Source organism: Microtus oregoni, unplaced genomic scaffold, assembly GCF_018167655.1.
Source record: "Microtus oregoni isolate MIOR12 unplaced genomic scaffold, Mior012 000027F_ref0000203, whole genome shotgun sequence".
In the NCBI taxonomy this organism is placed as follows: domain Eukaryota; kingdom Metazoa; phylum Chordata; class Mammalia; order Rodentia; family Cricetidae; genus Microtus; species Microtus oregoni.
Window position 1 is genome coordinate 31,128,126 of NW_024543086.1, and position 21,041 is coordinate 31,149,166.

The following is a 21,041-nucleotide window of genomic DNA, read 5'->3' on the forward strand; positions in this document are numbered from 1 at the left end:
ATTGTGCTTCCGTGCTCCCCTATCCAACCTTCCTTTATCCCAATCCTCCTTTTTCCCCAAGTTCCCCCCATCCTCCCCTTCTCCCTTTTCTCTCCCCATCTCCCCTTACCCCCATCCCACCCCACCCCCAAGATCCCAGTTTTCTCCCCGGCAATTTTGTCTACTTCCCATAGCCAAGAGGATAACTATATGTTTTTCCTTTGGTTCACCTTCTTACTTAGCTTCTTTAGGATCACCAATTGTAGACTCCGTGACCCTTATTTATGGCTAGAAACCAATTATGAGTGAGTACATCCCATATTCATCTTTTTGGGTCTGGGTTACCTCACTCAGGATAGTGTTCTCTATTTCCATCCACTTGCATGCAAAATTCGAGAAGTCATTGTTTTTTACCGCAGCGTAGTACTCTAATGTGTAGATATTCCACACTTTCTTCATCCATTCTTCCATTGAAGGGCATCTAGGTTGTTTCCAGGTTCTGGCTATTACAAATAATACTGCATCTTAAATTAACCCATTTCTATTAATCTGTGTATCGCTACTAGGCTGTGGCTTACCAGTAAGGCTCCAGGTCCTTCTCCTTTGGCAGCTACATGGAGTCTCCTTGACCTCCTCTTTTCTCTCTCTCTCTCTCTCTCTCTCTCCCTCTCTCTTCTCTCTCTCCTATTTCTCTCCTTTTTCTCTCCTCTCTCCTCCCTCCCCCCATTCTGATTTCCTGCCTGGCTTTATTCTGCTAAGTCATTGGCACAAACAGCTTTATTCATCAACCTATAAAAGCAACACATATACAAAAGGACATTCCATCTCATTGTCCAGCTATATATTGCCTGCCAGATACATCTCTACAGAGTACATAGTAGGTGGTTAATAAATAAGTTCCTGAGTTAAAAGGGTTAAGTGTCCTGGGCTCTGGTGGGTTGCAGCTTCCCATCACTATGCTAGCAAGACCTCTGAGGGGCTTTCAGGCACACCAGTTACAATGTCTGCCAAGTCCTGTCTTGCCCATAGTGCACAACACCAAAGACACATTTCATGGTCTGCATTTCTTAGCCTGTACATGAAATTACCAGGCATTGTGCAAAGTCTGTCTCCTTCCACACCCCACAAGCACTAACCCAGCAGCTCGCAGAAAACAGTGTGGATCTCTCTTTTCATAATCTATAGCCTGACTTGTTGGTACCAAGCAAACAGAGCTTAGAGCTGGAGAAGCAGCCAAAGGGTCCTGCTACAATGGCTCATAGACAGCAGAGCCTTCTAGCCATAAATGACCTTGATCATGAGCTCAACAGGCAACAACAGTTCTCTGAGCAGCGATTACACGCCAGACGTGGCTCTAAGTGCCACGCATCCATTGATTCCTTTCATTCTTGCACTCTCTCCAGGTCCAGTGGAGAGCGTGCAGGTCAGTGGTTATCGAGCTTGATCTGAGTCAGCCCTGAGCCTAGAGGACTGGCTGTGGAGTCACAGATAGAGGATGGTTAGGGATCCAGGCGTACAGTTGGGTAATGAATAATCCTTGGCGACATTTAGTTGTATATTTCAAAATAACTAGTGAAGAGGATTTTGAATTTTCCAAGACAAGATAAAGGTTGGGAGTGATGGACAGGTGTGCTGCTGACCCTGACCACAAATGGCACACTGGACCACATAAACATGTGTAAGTGTTAAGTATCAATAAACACACATAGGAAAAGCAAAATTCACACTGAAATTTCAAACAGAATTTGGGTTTAAGATATAATCCTCCTTTCTTTCCTTTGGGGCTTTTCCTCCTAGAAATCCTCACCCACTCCACCCCACCCCCTTTTGATGCCAGTGCAGCTCCTAGAGTGCTGGCCTGTGTCCTGTTCTCCCCAGGACCTCGTGCAGGGCCAGAGTGGTGGAGACACTTGCTAAGCCCCACTTGAACTGAACTGGGCAGGAGCGAAGTGTCTATTCCAAGATCCCCCACCTGTTGCCATTGACTCTGCTCATGGTTCTGGCTAGAGCACTGACTCTTGAAGGGGTAGCTTTGCCTCCCAGGGCGATTTGGAGACATCTGAAGGCATTGCTGTCATAACTAGAAAGAAGTGACCACGTTGCCTCTGTTTTCCTACAGGGCACAGGGTGACCCCCACACAGAATGACCTGGCCCCAAATGCCAATAGTTCTGAGGTTGAAGAAACCTGCACTGGATCTAAATGCCTGCTCCATTGTTCCCCTAATATTTTCCGCTACATCAATTTGCTTTTTATTAACACATATTAATTGTGTCAAATAATGGATTTCATTGTGACATTTTCATACAAGTGTGAATGTACTTTGATTAGATTCCCCTCCTTTATTCCCCTCCCTTAACACATCTCCCCAAATGAGTTCACTTTTTAAATGAAGACCAAAAAGGGGGAGGGAGGAAGAAAGGCTGTGTAGAGTGCTTCCTGAGCATGAGCAAATCCCTGGGCTCTATTACTAGCCCTACAAAAAATACAAATTAAAAAAAAGCAGAACGCAAGATAAAAGCAAGACCATTTATGGCTTCTCTAATTAACAAACCAATGTGAGTTCTGGTAAATAGAAGACTGTATGAAAATAAATACTCCATAAAAACCGGTTACACTGTAGCTGAATGTTTCCACCACTTCAAGCTCCTGAGCCCGAAGCTTCTCTCTCTCTCTCTCAAAAACAGAGCTTGATAACAAACATCATTAAGACCTGAAGAATTAAGTTAAAGGAAGGTGAAAGGCAGATAGATGCAGTATGATTCTGGGTTGAAACAGAAGAAGAATATTAAATGATTCGGATGGCCTTATTGCGGCAACTGACAAGTCTAGCTGTGGCCTGTGTGTTAGATGGAAGGAAGGGACCAATGTCACACGACTGTGTGTGGTTGTACTCAGAAGGGCCCTTGTTCTTAGCAAACATGGGAAACATGTAAGAATGCAATAAACCATCATGGTACTGGAAGCCATTCTCCATGCACTGTTGCCATGTTTATGGCTAGAGGTGTTTGCAAGTGTCACGGCGCAAACGTGGCGGTCATATTACAGCTTTGAACAGTTGTTCTCGCCTTCCACTGTGGGATCCAAGAATCAAACTCAAGTCATTAGGCTTTTGGGCAAGCACTTTTACCCATTTCACCATCTTTCTGGCTCTCAAATGCTTTTATTAAAAGTGAGCTATAGATGCATATGTGCAATGCACACATGGAAATAGACAGGAAATAGACAGGAAATAGACATGGAAAGAGGTGGACAAAGAAGGTAAACATAGCAAAAATAGAAAGCTAGATCTAGTACAAAAGAAAAACTATTGTATTTATGTATGTATGTATTTATTTTGAGAACCGGCCTTGAACACATTAGAACCTCACACTTATAACCCTCCTGTCCCACCACTCAAGTGTTCAGATTGTAGTCATGTGCTCCATCCCTGGGTTACACTGTGCTGGGGATGGAAGTCAAGGTTCAGGCATATGAAGCAAGTACTCCACCCACCACCACCCCTGTGCCTCAAATTTATCCAAAATAAAAAGCTTTATAAAAGCACAGTTGGCACAGGTTGGGGAAACAGTTCAGTGGGAAAAGTTTTTGCCTTGCAAGCACAAAGACCTGAGATAGACCCCCCAGGCCCCATATTTAACAACAACAGCAATGGAAGTCAGGCACTTAAAACCTTCGCTGCTGGGAAAACAGAAACAGACAGTTCCTTGCAGCTTCCTGACAGTCTCACCTACCCGACACACCCCAGACCGGTGAGAGGACTTGTCTCATTAAAAAAGAAAGAAAGGAAGGAAGAAATGAAGGAAGGAAGAAGAAAAAAGAAGGGAAAAGGAAGAAAAAAGATGGACATCACCTAAGGAATGACATCAAGGTTGTCCTCTGGCCTCCGTGAGCGTGCACATACCTCCACCTGCCCACTCACATGAGTGGACGTGCTTGCAAGCAAGCGCATGTGCATGCACACACACATAATCAAGCAAGTAAAAACTGACTTTGCCTCACATAATACATGCCCATGTTTTAGAAGCTCAGGAGGGTTAGGGATGTTAAAGGTTTCTGTTGAATCGAATACTTCTATTTTCCCCAAAAACTATTAGCAAAATCTGAATGTTTTCCAAATAAAGAAGTAGTGCTTTCCGTGCCACCATACCTACCTAGATAAGACAGGCAGATCTCCTCCCGGGGCAGGGCAGTGCTATTGCCACAGATCCTGTGTGCGCAGGGCTAGTGTGCTGAGTCTGTGTGCAGCTGCGGCTGGATTTCTCCCTGCAGACATCGACCCGCTTGAGAATAAAAAGCTGCTGGTGAGAGAGTGTGAAAGGCTACCCCATGGGAGAAGAGAGGGGACACTCTCGCTGCCACTGGGTGTGAAAACATTGCCTGCGAGGCTCAGCTTCCACAGCTGTGAAGTGGATGAGAAACAGTGTGAGCTGGTGTTCATGCACCCTCTCCCTCTGAGGTCTCTAGAAAGCACTAGAAACAGTGTGAGCTGGGTGTTCACGTGCCCCCTGAGGTCTCTAGAAAGTACTAGAAACAGTGTGAGCTGGTGCTCAAGAGCCCTCTGAGGTCTCTAGAAAGCACTAGAAACAGTGTGAGCTGGGTGCTCACGAGCCCCCTGAGGTCTCTAGAAAGCACTAGAAACAGTGTGAGCTGGGTGCTCACGAGCCCCCTGAGGTCTCTAGAAAGCACTAGAAATAGTGTGAGCTGGGTGTTCACGTGCCCCCTGGGGTCTCTAGAAAGTACTAGAAACAGTGTGAGCTGGTGCTCAAGAGCCCTCTGAGGTCTCTAGAAAGCACTAGAAACAGTGTGAACTGGGTGCTCACGAGCCCCCCTGAGGTCTCTAGAAAGCACTAGAAACAGTGTGAGCTGGGTGTTCATGTGCCCTCTGAGGTCTCTAGAAAGACTCACTTGACTCACCCCCCACACTCTGGTTCCCAGTCTTGGGGAAATTCCAATAGCAATGCAAAGAGGTCACTGAATTCCTGGAGCCGTAAATCCCCACCCAGGGCTCTGTTTCCTCCTATCTAGGCTGACTTATTGCCCTCCCTCTGGCATATGCAGTAACTTAGTTGTCTTCTCTCTCACAGAAATTCCCTTGCAACGAAGTCCAACATACACAAAGGCAGGGGACACACACATACCCTGAAATTTAGGAGACAAAGACACAGACCCAGACACAGCAACACATCTATACCCGGGGTGAAAGTTGCATACACGCAGAGCAGTCACACACACACATGCACACAGACACACACAGAAGCTAGGGATGTCGCTCAGCAGTAGAGCGCTTGCCCACAATCTGTAAGGCTCTAGGCCAGTCCCTAGTACCTACTAATAAATTCCTTCTTGTTGGGGATGGTGGCTTATGCCTGAAATCCCAAAACCCTGAGAGGCTGAGGCAAGTGGATCACTGTGGGTTTTAGGCCAGTCTGGCTACACAGTGAGCTGCAGGACATCTTGGGCTACCAAGTGAGATCCTGTCTCGAGTAAAATAAGAAAATTTTATATTCAGCCACACTACTCTGGACACCCATGATGCTGTTTGTCACAGAAACTAAAGAGAGTCAGAATAAGCTTGGATAGGAGAGATGTATCTAGGCACACAGATGTGTGTGTACATAGATGTATATATCATACACACAAATGCACAGACATAACTCCCATGTGAAAATATACATAGAAATGTAGACATACTCTCAAACAAGGAGAAACACACATAGCCTGAGTATGCGGCTGACTTGACAAGGTCTGGGAACTCTGAGTTTTGATGTATCAGGCACACATGCTGCTGTAATCCCAGCCCTCAGGAGGCAAAAGAGAGGCACAGGTTCAAGACCAGTCAGTGCTGCATACTGAGACCCTGTCACAAAAGAAAAAAATAAAAGAATTGTCAAGGCAAAGTCAAATATTAAGAATATTCCTTTCCAAGTCCCCTGAACATCCTTTCTCTCTCAACTTCTACACTTCTTCCCAAAATATTCTCTGTTTTTTAAAATCAGAACTAGTAATTTATTTGTGACTCTCCTTGCTTTCGATTCCTTCAGATTTCCCTTTGTAGGCCTCTACCCTCATACCCAGGCTCTGCCCTACTCTGCCCCAGATGCTTTGCACTCATTTCCTGTGGCTGGAACTGTTCATCCGCTCTTAGACTTAGATCGATGCCGTGGTCACACTGTACCCTGTTACATTTGCTGAGGGTTTGCACTGGTTGTTTCCTCCTCCACCTGGCAGGCTTGCTGGAAGATGATGTGGTGTCGGTGGCAAACCCATGGCTTTCAGATCCCAATATAAGGCAACTTAAAGTCAACAAATCAAAGTTCATGGTGATGGGCACCACATCCACTTAAACACATTCATGGTGATGGGCACCATGTCTCCTTAAATACACTGCTATGGTTTTAGGTGGGGTCTGAGTTTGTCCCTCAAAAGTTCACACACCAGAAAGGCGCTGTTGAGATGGAGGAGCCTGTAAGAGGTGGGGCTGGGGGGGGGCGTGGCTAGGTTACTGGCTCTTGAGGGATATCCTTGGAAGGAATAGTGCAGTTCTGACAAGAGCCCAGGCCACTCCTAAAAGAGAGTTGTTACATATAAAAAAACAGCAAGGCAAGAGGGGAGGGGAGGGCTGGGGGATGGTTCTGTCAGTAAAGTGTTTGCCATGACCCGAGTCTGGATCCCCAGCACCCTCAGGAATGCCAGGAGTGGCAGCAGGTATCTGTAAGTGCAGCACCGAGCAGACAGGAGCCACGGAGCTTGCGGGCCAGTCAGTCCATCTTCAGGTATCTCAAACCTGAAGAAGACTTGGTGTTGATCTCTGACTTCCACACACATGTACACACACACAAACATACACACACAAATCAGGGCTGGCCCATGTCTCTGAAGCTTGCTGTCACATGTGACCTCTCTCTTCCTTCTGAATGTACCCCATCAGGATATCATCTATCACATACTGTACAACCCGCATGTTCTTCCAAGAGGCAGAACAGACAAGGCTGGCTGATCCTAAATTTCACTCTTCAAAACTGTTCAGTTAAATGAAATGTTTTTCTTTATAAGTCTCCCAGACTCTAGTATTTACTTATAGCAATAGAAAATGAATTAATATACACACCTACATCTTTCCTGTCTCAGGACTTCATATATGCTGCCCCTCTACCTGGCATTCTTCCTTCTCCCTTAGGGGACTCAACTCTTTCTTGTCCATTAGCTCTAGCCTTTTTGCCATTAGTTCAGGAATGCTTCCCAGGCCATCCTGCTGACTTTCTGCGTCTGCCTTAGCTCACAGTGATTCTGTTTTTTGTTTGTTTGTTTGTTGTTTTTTTTTACTTTTTTAAAGATTTGTTTTTATGTGTATGGGTGCTGTATGATGAAAGGTTATATAGGCCGACAAGCATCTCTCCTGACACAATAATCCAAATCAGACCAAATCAAACTGAATTACAAAAAGCCCAGGTTCGATGGGATGCCAGTGCTTCCGAGTGACCTTCCAGGCCCCAGAGATGAAGATGAGAAGGAAGCCTGGGAAACCATAGAAAGGGAAAAGGAAGACTGGAGAGACCACGTGTTTGTTCTCTGGGGGCAGTTTAAATAGCCTGTGGGAGTGGTCTTGACCCTTTCTGGGGAGGGGTCACCATTTGGTGGGCTTTCTTGGAGGTGGGGTCTGGGCTGAGGCAACTCCCAGGGGAGGAATGGAACTTTCCACCCAAACATTCCAGAATGGATGCCAGGGGCTGGGGTGATGCCTGGACCCAAACATTCCAGACTCTGGGTATAAGGGTCTGAGGTGACGCTTCCAGCCAAATATATCTATTACACACATGCAGAGGCCAGAAGATTGCATCAGACCCCCTGGAACTGGGGTTACAGACTGTTATGAGCCATCATGTAGGTGCTGGGAACTGAACCCAGGTTCTCTGGAAGAGCATGCTCTTCACTGCTGAGCAGTCTCTTCAGTCTCTTACTTTATTTTTAAAAAGATTTCATTTTTATTTCTGCATATATGCATGTCTGGATGTGAGTGCACATGCGAGGGCAAGTGCCCGCAGAGGTCAAAAGAAGGCATCATAGCTCCTGAAGCTGGGGTCACAAGCAGTTGTGAGCCACCAAACATGGGTGCTGGAAACCAAATTCTAGTCTTCTGAGAGAGGTATAAGTTGTTCTTAACAACTGAGCCAGCTGGAGTCCTTGTTCCTATTTTTAGTATATTTTCCTTAGTGAGTTCTTGGTAAGTAGGCCTGTGTGTTCATTTTATTCCTGCAGAGTCCTGCACACTGGTAAGTACACGATGCCGAATCCCCTTTGAAAGCCTCACAAGGTTTAGATTGTTCTAAAGGGCTTTACTTTTGCTTTGTTTGGCTATGATCTGAGTTTTCATTTTTTGAGACAGTTGTACTGTGTAGCCCAGGCTGGCCTCAGCTTCAAGAGTCCTGAATTGCAGGCATGCCCACCAAGCCTACCTAGGGTCTCCAGACTATTACCAGCTTTAGAGCCTACCCTTTTCAAGTTCATAGTGTTTCTAGACAACTGGAGAGATGCCACATCAATCATGTGGGCAAGCACTGTACACTGTGCTAAGCGTGCAGCCCTGGAGTGGCTTATCAATGGCAATTTTTAACCCGAGTCACCAGATTGACACGGTGCCTGCTTGATTCATAGACTTAGAAATTAACGCTGTGGTCCAAGGGGGCTTGTTCTGTTGCTGTCATTTCTTCCTTGTGTATTAATTTTAAGTCTCCTTGCAGAATCCCTCCCGCCCTGCCACTGTGCTCACGACATCTGTTGCACTCTATGACTCAACACTCTCTTTGTTCTGTTGTTGACACTATCCCAGCTTTGATTGTTGGTGCTCCTTCCCATATCCTTTCCATCCGCCTTCCCTCCTCTGGAGCACCGGTTCCTGTTCCTGGATGGCATTTAGAACCCCAGATTCGGATGAGAAACATGCTCGGCATTACAGCCAGGGGCCCTGTGACACTAGGCCTTCATGCCTTCTTTCTTTATTTGTAATTGTGGGGTAATTTTTTTTCTCCAGTTGAAGAGCTAATACTTAAATCTTGAAAAAGCTATGAAAAATGTTCCCTGCCCCTTTCTCTGTACCCCTCACACGACTGGGCACTGCAGCACAACTTTGAATGCTAGTGATGTTGTTAGAAGTGACACCAGAAGCCCAGAGCAGGGGTGCAGGAGGGTTGGCTGGGCTTTGGAATGTGAGCTCATTACCCAGGCAGAAGAGATGGGAATGAAGATGCCTTTGAGCATTTGTGTCCACAGGGATTTGGGGAAGGAGGGACTGTGGCACTCTGAGACCCTTCACTTTGGCCACTGGCTTCTCTCCCAGGCGTGCTCCCACCCCTCAGTGACGTCTGCTACCATCTCCTCCCAGCAGACCTGCTCATTTTCATCGGATTATCCATCCTTATCCCCGAGTTTTCACCTCAGTGTCCCAGCAGAAACCCTTCACAGCTGAATCCTCAGATTTTAATTTTTTTTAAAAAAAAATCAAGTTTACATTTGCATTTATTTTGTTGTCTGAGAACTTTTTTTCCTCCTCTGAGGTTCCTCGCCTTACAACACACTGGGTGTTTGGGGAGATATTCTGGGTTTCCATCCTTTCATAACAACACAATTGTGTTCAGCATGAAACCTCAAAGAATGCTTCCACCAGAAATCCAAATGGTGCCCATTGCACTCTGGATGTGGAAAAGTTGGGGGCCAGCCAGGGTACACTCCCTCTGATAACCTCCAGTAGTGGTTCTCAAACTTCTTAATGCTGTGGTGACCCTTGAATAGAGTTCTTCATGTTGTGGTGACCCCCCCTCAAACCAAAAATTATTTTTCCTGCTACTTCATAACTATAATTTTGCTACTGTTATGAACTATAATGTAAATATCTGATAATATAAGTAGCTGACATTGTCAACCCAGAGGTTGAGAACCACTGGCCTACAGGCTTTAGGGTTACAGAGCAAGAAGAGCACTTCATTAAGCCTGTCCTAGGAAACAAACTAACTTAACAAACACCTGTTCCATGACTGCTTTACCTCATGTCGTCAATGAAACCTGAGTCCCGCCCCTTCCACTGGCAAAGTGGCTGCCATTCCTACCAGGAGTAGACCACAGATTCCTGCCACTCCACAGCCTGGAGGTGTCAAGGCCTCACAGGCGAGAGCCTACATTTTCTTAGCTGTTTCTGGGAATTCTGGATAGAGCATCGCCAGGCATAAACTTCCCAAAGGGCTCCTGGGTAGCTTTCCGTGGGGACTGGATGTCTAAATCATTGCCTGCACACGGAACCTTCACCAGACAAGAGTTCCATGAACACTCTCCATCTTTGAAAGGAGTGTTTGGCAAAGCTCCTCGCCATTGGCAGGAGGGGATAGAGGTGTGGTATCTCCAGGGTGATGACGTCAGGGGCATGTGAGCAGTAGTGACAGCAGAGTTGAGACAGGGGGACAGCAATGATGGGAAGATGCTGAAGGTGCTGGGGCCTAACTACCTTCTTTATAAGCCTGGCAATGCTCTTGAGTTTGTATTTCCCTGATTCTCACTGTGTGAGGTAAGTGCTTTCATAAATCTCTTTCTATATCTGAGAAACTGCAGTTCAGAGAACCAAAGGGCAGTGGCTGCAAAGCCACAGGGCAGGAAAGGTTGGAAGAAAATCCTGGAATATTGGCCTTTGGTCAGTATTCACTGTGTGGTCTTGTTAGAAAGGTCTGTCATGTAGGTAGTCAGGCTTTGATTTAAGTGTGTTAGTGTGTTCCATGTATGTATTAATGTGGTTGTATGCACATGTGTGTATGTGGGTCAGATGTGGGCATTATGCCTTCTTCAATTGCTCTCACTTTATTTTCTGAGACAAGGTCTTTCACCAAACCTTGGGCTCACTAGCCAATGAGTGGGCACTGCCTCCTAAATTCTGGGATTATAGAAGTGTACCTCAGTTCCCATCTTTTCAAAGGGGTGCTGGGGACCCAAACTCAGGTCCGCATGCTTACACAAGCACTTCAATGACTGAGCCCCAAGGCTTTGATTTCGCTAAACCAAGCACTGAGGAAGCCTAGGCTGATGATTTTCAGCATGTGTTCTTGATGTTAGTCCCGTGCCTGAGAGAGAGACAGTCAAGGCTCCACCCTCTCTGCATGTGCACTCTAACGAGAGAAGTTAGATCCCTGTGGGAGCCAAAGGGTGGGTGTGCAAGAGAGCGGCATGGTAAGCAGTTGGTGTTCAAGGCAAAGGGAAGACGCAGCTAACGCTGAGGAGAGAAATGAGGCCTTAGTGCAAACTAACTCAGTATCTGGAGGCAGACAAGGAATGCTCCGTGTTAGGTTGGCAAGCTCATCCTGCTGGTGACTGGTTTTAACTGTGACTTCCCACACCTGGAAGGCTGTGTTACTGTAAAGTGCCTATGTGGTTCCACTTCATGCTGTCTCTTTCAGAAGCTTATCCCATTCCTATGGCAGCTTCTTTTTAACTCTGCATCTCTGTTTACTCATTCCATGTGGCCCTCGAGAGTGGGGACTGAGTTCTAGACCAAGTTCTGCAGGGAGGGACCAGAATCAAGGGCTATCAGCTTGGTAGTGGTGGGAGGCTGGTCTCCAGTGTCTGCAGCTGGACTCTTCAGGACCAGAGTCATGGGGGTATCAGCTAGGTAGTGATGAGAGGCTGGTCTCTGGTGTCTGTAGCCTGAGCTCTCCTGTAGTTCAGCTAAGCACAACATTTTGAATCAATGAGTGTAGGATCACATTTCATGTATAGTCATTCATCAGTATCTAGGCTCCCAGGGATTCCCAAATCATGGATGCTCAAATGATTTATATAAAAGTCATAAAAGGGCTAGGGAAATTGCTAGGTGGTTAGTCTATCAGCCAGCAGTAAAGAAGCAGGTTTTGTGTCTCAAGAAACCAACTGAAAAGTGGACAAGGGGCTTCCTGGACTATCCATGTCAGCCAGTGTGACTGAGACACTGCCTCATCGAACAAAGTAGAAGAGCAGTTGAGGATGATTCCCGATAGCAGCTTTAGGCCTCCACATGCGCAAGCACTCACAAATGTCCACACACATGTGCACACACTCACAACATACACACAAATGGAATATTAAAAAAATAAAATGACATGGTATTTGCACATAATATTGTGGCCATCAATAGACTAAACCATCTCCAGATCGCTTTAATACACTACAGGGTGGATATGACATGGAGAGTTGGCAAGCTGCACCATTTAGAAGGCTATCTGCTCAGTACACATGCAGATTAAAACATTGTTTCCTCGGTTGAATCCACAAATGCAAGATTAATAGCTATGGAGGGAAAGCAGTCAAGACACAAGTGTACATGGGGACAGCCATGAAGATCCACTTCTAAATGGCTTAGCACCGGAAAGTTCACCCTCAGCTCACACTGTGAGTCCATGAAAGATGGGCTGGGGTACTCTGCTCAGCAGATCCACCACTGTTCTGAGCACTCCCTGCTGAACAGACAGACAGAACCTGTCTCAGTCTAGTGTTAATGCGTTGTCCCAGAAATGATGCATTGCCCCTCTATTCACACTCTGATCACACTGTGACCCAACCCGAGGGAACCAGGAAGTGGCAACACGCACACACCCAGATAACGGGGATCCAGACATCTTTGTTGAACAGCACAGATGATTAGCAGCCTCCAAAAAGGTGATCTTGTCATTTCATAGAGGGCCTGAAGACACGTGTTCACGGCAAGGCATGGTGGTGAACACCCGTAACATACCTATGATCACAATACTTGGGAGGTAGAGGCAGGGAGATAAAGAGTTCTCTGCAGTCAGCCTGGGTTATGTGAGTTGGAAGCCAGCATGGGCTACTTGAGACCCTGTTTCAAATAAACAAAACAAAACAAAAAGTTGTTCAGGGGCAGAGGGTAAACGGGTTTGTGCTCTGCAGAAAAGTGAGAAAGCTGCTTCAAGGCTATAGTTTTATTTTCTAATGTAATGTGGCCGGACAGCACATGCCATTAAATGCAGTAGTTAAAAGCCCGGAATCTGGGCATCCTATAAGACCTTCTTTGCCACTTAGTAGTTGTATGAGCTGACGGAGGAGACCACTGCACCTATCAAACAGATGGGAAGAGCAGAGGGAGGATGTGTTTTCTAGAATGGAAGATGTGGATCTGGACAGGGGCTACCTAAACATGACCGGGAGGAAGGAAGGATGTATGCAAAGCCTGCCCAGCAGTTGAAGAGCCTGGGCACAGTGGGGGGCATGCACGCTTATTCCTCAGAAACTGTTGCCTTCCTCTGTTCCAGTGTGAATGCTTAGGACATTTCTGCTGGGGACAGAAACCACATGCAGCTGGGTATTAACTCAGGGAAGGGACTGTCCAGGGCCCTGTGGGTCTGGAGTCCTCCCAGAGCAGTGTGCTGATGTCACCATGGAGCCCAGATCTTTTGGTTTCTTGGTTCTCTGTCTTGATGGCTTCCATCTCTTATGGGCGAAGCACCAACGACCGCAGAGTGTGCTGGCTTCCAAGAGATGCTCAGTTAGAGCAAAGAAAGTTGCTTTTGCCCCTGTAGCCAATAAGCTTTCTGGCCAAGCCTCTCAGGCTCCAGCCTGCTTTGGTTTCTGTGGGGTCAGAGCTCTTGAGTAGAAATCCTAGCTGCTTTAAGCAAAAAGGTAGAGGATGTTAGAAGCCCATAGAGGCTTTCCATCAAGCATCTAAGTGTCCCAAACCACACAGTATGCTGGTCTCATGAACTCACCACCACTGAAAGGTGGGTGAGTATCTGTCACCTCAATGTGCTGGGTGTCAGGGGCTTGAATTGGCTGCTCTCACTGTTACCAGAATCAGGGCCACTGCTTTGCCGACACTCACAGCAACAGAGTGTAGGCTCACATTGGAGTCGAGAATCATGTGAGACCACAGGTTGACAGGAGACATCATGTCCCTTGGCCTAGTATTGATGGAGGCTGACTCTGACATGCCAGGACATTTCCTTGCCTGTAGATGTGGGGGCTGCCAATTACAACCTTTCCATCTTTGGGATTCCTTTTAACTGACAGCCTAGAGTCACACACACACACACACACACACACACACACACACACACACAGAGAGAGAGAGAGAGAGAGAGAGAGAGAGAGAGAGAGAGAGAGAGAGAGGAGAGAGAGAGAGAGAGGCTCCTAATGAGGAATTGTCTACTATACCAGGTTGGCCTGTGGGCATGTCTGTGGGGGATGGTCTTGGCTGTAAATTGAGGTGGGAAGACCCACCCTGAAGGAGGGCAGCACCATTTCCTGGACTGGACCTGGACCATGCAGGAGTGGAGAAAACTAGCTGAACATAAATAGGGAGGCAGCTTGGGTGCACCCACTTTTCTGTTGACTCTGGAGGCAATGTGACTAGAGTAGGTTCCTGCCCCTAACTTCCCCAACAATGATGAACTCTAGCCTGAAACTCTAACCCAAATAAACTCCTCCTGCGTTGCTTTTTGTCAGGTTTTTTTTTTTAATCTCAGAAACATAAGTGGAATTAGGACACTACTCTTGATCAAATTCCTGAGCAAAGACGGAGGACTCCACAATGATAAGACTGGGCTGGCCAACAAGGAAGGACAGATCTGCATCTGGAGGCCTTACTGATTCACTGTAGTCACCTTTGCAGCGTCTCTACCTGCTCACGGCATGTGTCTTAGTTAGGGTTTCTATTGCTGTGAAGAGACACCAGGACCATGGTTAGTTATTACAAAGGAAAAACTTCTAATGGGCTGGCTTACAGTTTCTATTATCATCACGGTGTGACATGATGACATGCAGGCAGAATGGTGCCAGAGGAGCTGAGAGTCCTACCTCTTGACCTACAAGCAACAGGAGGTGAACTGATACTGGATGTAGCTTGAGCATAGGAGCCCTCAAATCCACCCCCACAGTGACACTTCCTCCAACAATGCAAAGACACACCCTCCTACCAGTGCCATTCTCTGAGTTTATGGGGGTCCAATTACATTCATATTATCATAGCATGCACAGCTCTTTATGGTTGATGCTTTGAAGTAGGGTCTGGTCTGGCTGTGTAGCTCAGGTTGGCTTGGTACTCAAAACGCTTCCTGTCTCAGACTCTCCAGCTGGGGAATTGCAGGTGTGTATCACCATGCCTGCCACATACATGACTTAGGATGTTTCCACAGGCCTCGGTGTACCCTGTCTTCCAAGATACCCACACTATTTATTTCTTGCTGATCCAAGTCGTCCCTGTCTCTAGAGTGCTGTCCTCTTTCTACCTTGCCCACTATAGAGGTTTGAATGAGATTGGCCCTCACAGGCTCATATACTTCAGTCTTAGACCCCAGTTAGTGAACTGTGTGGAAGGATTAGGGGGTGTGTCCTTGTTGGAGGAGGTGTGTCACTGAGAGTGTGCTTTGAGGTTTAAAAGTCTAGTGTTGCTCTCTCTGTCTCCTACCCTGCTATCAGGATGTAAAGCTCTTAACTACTTTTCCAGCACCATACCTACCTGCCTACTGCCATGCCCCCTGCCATGATGATAATGGAGCAGTCTCCTAAACTATAAGCCAGTCTCCAATTAAATGCTTTCTTTTATAAAAGTAGTCTTGGTTATGGTGTCTCTTCACAGAAATAGAACATTTACTGAGAGCTATCTCTGGTGTATACTTAAGAACTCATTTCAATCAGGTTTTCCCCATATCCTTCAAGCTATTAAAAAAACTTTTGTGTATATGTATTGTGTATATGGTGTGTGTGTGTGTGTGTGTGAAGGGGGGGGAAGAGAGAAAGAGAGAGGAGAGGGTGGGAGGGAGGGAGGGAGGGAGGGAGGGAGGGAGGGAGGGAGAAGAGGGATGCTACAGCATGTATATGCAGTCCAGAGGACAATCTCAGGAGTTCACTTGAGACAGGGTCTCTTTGTTGTTTGCCCAAGTGTACCAGGATAACTGGCCCTTGAGTTTCCAGACATTTATTGTCTCCCCCTTCCCTCCAGCTATAACAGCACAGGGGAATAAATGTGTGCTACCATACCAGACTTTGTGTGGGTCCTGAAGATCTAATGATAGCCCTCATGCTGGCACATGCAAAGACTTTAACCCTTTAGCCATCCTCCAAACCCTTTAGAGAGCTCACTTGTTCTTACTGATTCCTACCTACCCCCCCCCCCCCCCCCGTTTAACAGACGAACATGAAATGATGGCCTTGCTCATAGTTTTTAACACAATTCTTGACAGTGATTGTTTTCACCGGTGCAGTAATCACACTCTATTACTGGCATTTATGAAGTCCCTCATATAGCCAAAGACATTTTGATACTTTACATCCTCAATTATACCACATAATATTTAATATACCTTGACCCTTTAAGAATGGCCACATTTGAGCCAGGTAGTGGTGACATATGCCTTTAATGTCAGCACTTGGGAGGCAGAGGCTGGTGGATACCTGTGAGTTCAAGGCCAGGATGATCTATAGAACAAGTTTCAGGACATCCAGGGCTACATAGAGAAACCCTATCTCAAAAAACAAAAACAAAAACAAGAATTGATACATACAGACAACTTTCCCATTTTAGTAGTCATACAATGATACGCTTTAGGATGTTGTTATCCCTACCCCTTCAGAGGGTCACTTCTGTAACAAGCTGTTGCCATTGGTAAGAACTTGGAACAACTTCAGCTCCTATAAATCCTTCTCTCTGTTCACAATATCACAGACGTTGACCCCAAATCCCACTAGAATTTTGCTAACAAGTTTCAGATTTACTTATCTTTTCTTTGCCCTTGTTTTCTGTTGTTGTTGCTGTTGTTTGTGGCTGCTTTCCCCACAATGGAGTGACTAACAGAGTTAGTTATTTAAAAATGCCTGGTAGGTTTTCCTGTATAAGGAGGAAGTCTTTAAAAAAAAAATCCTGTGCTCCTTATAGGACAGTTGTAAAGTTGGGAAGAGAGAGCTTTGGAGAGGGCACAGTCCCCTTTCATACTATACAGTGGATTCAAGGACAACCTGGGCTACAGAGACTGTCATACTATAGAGTGGATTCAAGGACAACCTGGGCTACATACACCATTTTTTCCCATTATGCTAAGAAGTACTTGTAGTCTCATACCCAAGCCCATTTTCCAGCTTGCTTCGGAGTTTATATTGGGAAGAGCAGAACAAAACAGGCTTTACAAGGAACTTTCTCATGGTAAGAATGTGTCAGTCTGTGTACAATACTTTTATATATTTATCATATATACTAATTTAGTTCATCCCCCCAAACTATTTGTGCCCTTATTTTATATAAGACAGAAAAACACTGAATACTTTATGTTGTCTTGATCCCAGGCAGTTTGTACAGTGAGGGGAGGAAGGGTCAGAGGACAATTTGAGGGTCAGTTCTTGCCTGCTACCACGTGGATCCCAGTGATGGATCTCAGGTAGTTAGTACTGGCAGCAAGTGCCTTTACCTACAATAGGGTAGGAAAGAATTCATAGGTCACAAAAGCCAAGTTTTGTAAGTTTGGAGTCAGTGACCTGGAGTGGGATTGTTAACTGCTACGTACCAATTGTGTCTCCGTAGGCAAGTCCACTCATTTCTTCGACTCTTGGCTTCTTCGTCTGTGAGAAAGAAATAGCACGCACTTCTTCACGGGTATGTGGCAGCTAATGTGAGGCATTCGCCTGATGGGGTTAAGGGATTCTCAGATAGCTCATTACGTCTGAGTGTGCTCACTGGGCATGCCTGGAAAAGACTGCTGTGTGAATCAGGGGGCTGAGTCAACTTTATCTGCTAATGGACATCAGTCCTCTGTCCTTCAACAAAAGAGCTTCAAGTACTCTGATTGATCTTCAGACTCTGAGACTCACACCAGTTCCCTCCCAAACCCTTATTTTCTTGGGTCCTCAGCCTAAGACTGAGAGCTACATCATCAACTCTTCCGGTTCCCAGGTCTTGGGACTCGGATTGAGGTATTTCACAGATGTCTTCCATGGTTGGCCAGTCTTGCTGGCAGCATATTGTGGGGCTTAGCCTTGATGATGAACCCCCTCCTGCATGTATACCCTATTGATTCTTTGCCTAATTCTTTCAACTGGTAGCTACCAGTTGGATAGGATCTCTTCTCTTTATCTTCACCCCCACACTGAGCCGCGTTGAAACATCCCAAGTTCCGGAGTCTATTAGAATGCTTTCCATGGAGACCAGGTTGGGAAGATTGGTGTGGACATGATGTAACTATCAGGATGCTTCAGCTCAGACAGCCTCAGTGCAGCTTTCAGGGATGAGCTAGAACCTTCCTGGCTCTTGAGTCTACAGAGGCTACCACAGAGGGGCCAGCTCATAGGAATGTACAGAACAAGACTGTGGTGGTTTGAATAGAATGACTTCCATAAGCTCATTGAGAGTGGCACTATTAGGAGGTGTGGCCACTGGGGAACAGGCTTTGAAGTTTCAGAAGCTCAAGCCAGGTTTAGTGGCTCACTCTTCTTGTCGCTTGCCAATCTGGATGTAGAATCTCAGCCTGTCTCCAGCACCCCATCTGCCTGCATACTACCAAGCGTCCCACCACGGCAATAATGGACTAAGCCTCTGAACTGTAAGCCAGCCCCAACTGTTTTCCTTTATGACAGTTGCCATGGTCATGGTGTCTTTTCACAGCAATAGAAACGCTAAGACAAAGACCTAACTAAGGCAGTGTGGTCCTGGACTCAATGCAGTTTCAAATACTGCCTTACTATGAACATGTGGGGTATTTTCTTCATTGGAAGCTCGGGAGATTATGGGTACCCACTTTAATGCACCTCAATATACCAGCCTCTCTTCCATCACAATGCTCTCCCTAATGCAGTGGTTCTCAGCTTTCCTAATGCTGTTACCCTTTAGTACAGTTCCTCATGCTGTGGTGACCCCAACCATAACATTATTTTGTTGCTACTTCTTAGCCACAATTTTGCTATTGTTATGAATCTTAATGTAAATATCCGATATGCAGGTATCTGATGTGCGACCCCAGTGGTCTAAAATGGCTGCCCTAAGGCCTTTTATGCTTTGGTTCTATGTCATGATCCATTCTATCCTAACTTCTCCCGCTATATTCTAAGGAAAGCACATACTGCTTTTAGGGCTCTAGGGAGTTGGTCAAATTGTGAGAGGCATTTAATACCTAGCTGCACAAAGGCGGTTGCAATAGATCACCTGCCAGGTGGTCTTTTACTCAGAACTCTGAGGGGTAGGGAGTGAAGCTGGGTTTAAGGGAAGGAGGGGGCCCGAAGAGCCAAACCGAGGTGTGGGTTAGGCATCCACAGTCGGGTCTGCTCGTCCTGGTTGCCCCCCATTCTGGAATGGGGAGGCGGTAAGAATGCAGTTACTAAGGCACCATGAGCCGTGAGCACGCTAGGGTAGCAGGCACTAATGGACTGTCCACCTCACTTTGGGAGCAGCCAGAGTTTATGCTGGAACCTCTGAGCACTCTGCCCCGCAGCCCGGCCTGCGCATGCGCCCCGGGCCAGCCAGGTAAGAGTGCCCTGGTAGTCCTCGCACCTGGGCTTTAACCCTTCCGGGTTACGGGCGCGGGCGAATGCCGGGTGGGAGAAGAGAAGAAGGTCGTGAACTCCTCGGGGTCTGCACGGCGTTCCCACGACCTTCCAGACTGTGGTCTAGCGCCCTCCTCGTTCAGGCGGGAGGGGGGGTAAGCGCGGGGCGGAGCGAAGTCTCGCGAGATCTGGCGGCAGCTGCGGCGGCGGCGGCGGCGGCGGCGGCGGCGGCGGCGGCGGCGGCGGCGGCGGCCCGGGAGGTGAGCGGCGGACGGGCGAGAGGCGGCCGTTGGGGCTGAGGAAGGGGAGAGCTGCGGAGGGCGAGGCCGGGCTCGGGAGACGGGCGGGTGGAAGGTCAGCGTCCACGGTGGCCCCTCGAGGCTGCTGCGGCGCCGCCTGGTGCGCGCTGTCCCGGGACTCGCGCGGGGCGGGGCGGGGCGGCCGCGATCTCCGGGCCACCGGAGCCAGGCGTCCCTCTCCGGGGGTCCCTCTGTGCGTCCGCGACCCGATCACCCCCGGCAGCCTTGGCTTGGTCTGTACCAGGCGCTTTACTTGCGCGCTCCCACGCTGGAACTGCCGGGAGCTGCAGCGCCCTGGCCGAAGTCACACTGCAGGGACGTGGTGGGATGGGGACGGCCCACGCCCGGGACTCACCTTCCAGCCTCCTCCCCACTCCGGCTGGCGGCTCTACTCCTGGAGCCCCTGCGGGTGCAAGCCCTCCTGAAATTGCACGCAGCGTCCCACGTTAATAGGGAGAAAGTTTGCCCTTTCCCAGAAGGTTCCCTAACCCTAAATCTTTTAGTCTTGTGAGAGTGATGTGGGGTCTCAGGCCAGAAGGTTAGCCCAAGGCTTGCCTCAGGCAAAGGAAACTCTTGAAAAGTTTGAATCTTGTCTGGAGCCCAAGATCGCACTCTTCGGATGAGTGATTGCGAAGCTCATGATCAAGGCCTCTTACTTCTGTGACAAATGTTTGTAAAGCCCACCTTGCCACCCTGACACTGAAGTTGATAAGTAATATGCCTTCATAAACATGGCCCAAGGTCGCGGAGTGCTCTCCTTCAGGTGTAAGGAAGAAATAAATGGGAAGAAGTGCGGGGCCTTTGTATAGCCCAGACGCCCTGTTAGGACACAATTCGGCAGACCCTGCGGCAAGTATGTTTGGAGACAGACAGACACACGTATGTATGTATGTGTATATGTATTTGTGTCTTTCAAAGTCGGGAACAAAGATTGGGACCCGAGAAAACCATCTTACAGGGGATAATTAATGCTAATTAGGAAAACAGTGTAGGCTGAATGACAGCATACAAGATAAATCACAGTCTATCTCTGTCAACACTCAGTTCATAAAGCCCTCCAGGGATGCAGTATTCCATCTAATTGTAGCCCACCTTGTGTGTAACCCATATTGTGGGTCACCCATATTGTGGGTCACCATCACAAACTCTGTGGTATCGCCATTTAAGGGATAACACCAAGTCCTTCCTGCTTATCGTTGGTAATAAAGAAATAGAAGATTGAAATGGTTGGGTTTGCCAGTAGCGGCTCCATGTGTGCCTAGTGCTGGCCTGCAAG

General features: G+C 47.3%; 1 protein-coding gene across 4 annotated transcripts in view; it reads left to right on the forward strand.

Moving 5' to 3' along the window:
- The first annotated feature begins 19,674 nt into the window (after positions 1-19,674).
- Mrtfb (myocardin related transcription factor B) overlaps positions 19,675-21,041 on the forward strand; it is a 165,959-nt gene continuing 164,592 nt past the window's right edge. For 2 of the 4 annotated variants that reach the window (XM_041676522.1, XM_041676526.1), the window contains exon 1: positions 19,675-19,726. The gene's annotated coding sequence lies outside the window, so the exon portion shown is untranslated. The remainder of the gene's footprint in view (positions 19,727-21,041) is intronic. The other 2 variants (XM_041676524.1, XM_041676523.1) reach the window with 2 other exon arrangements.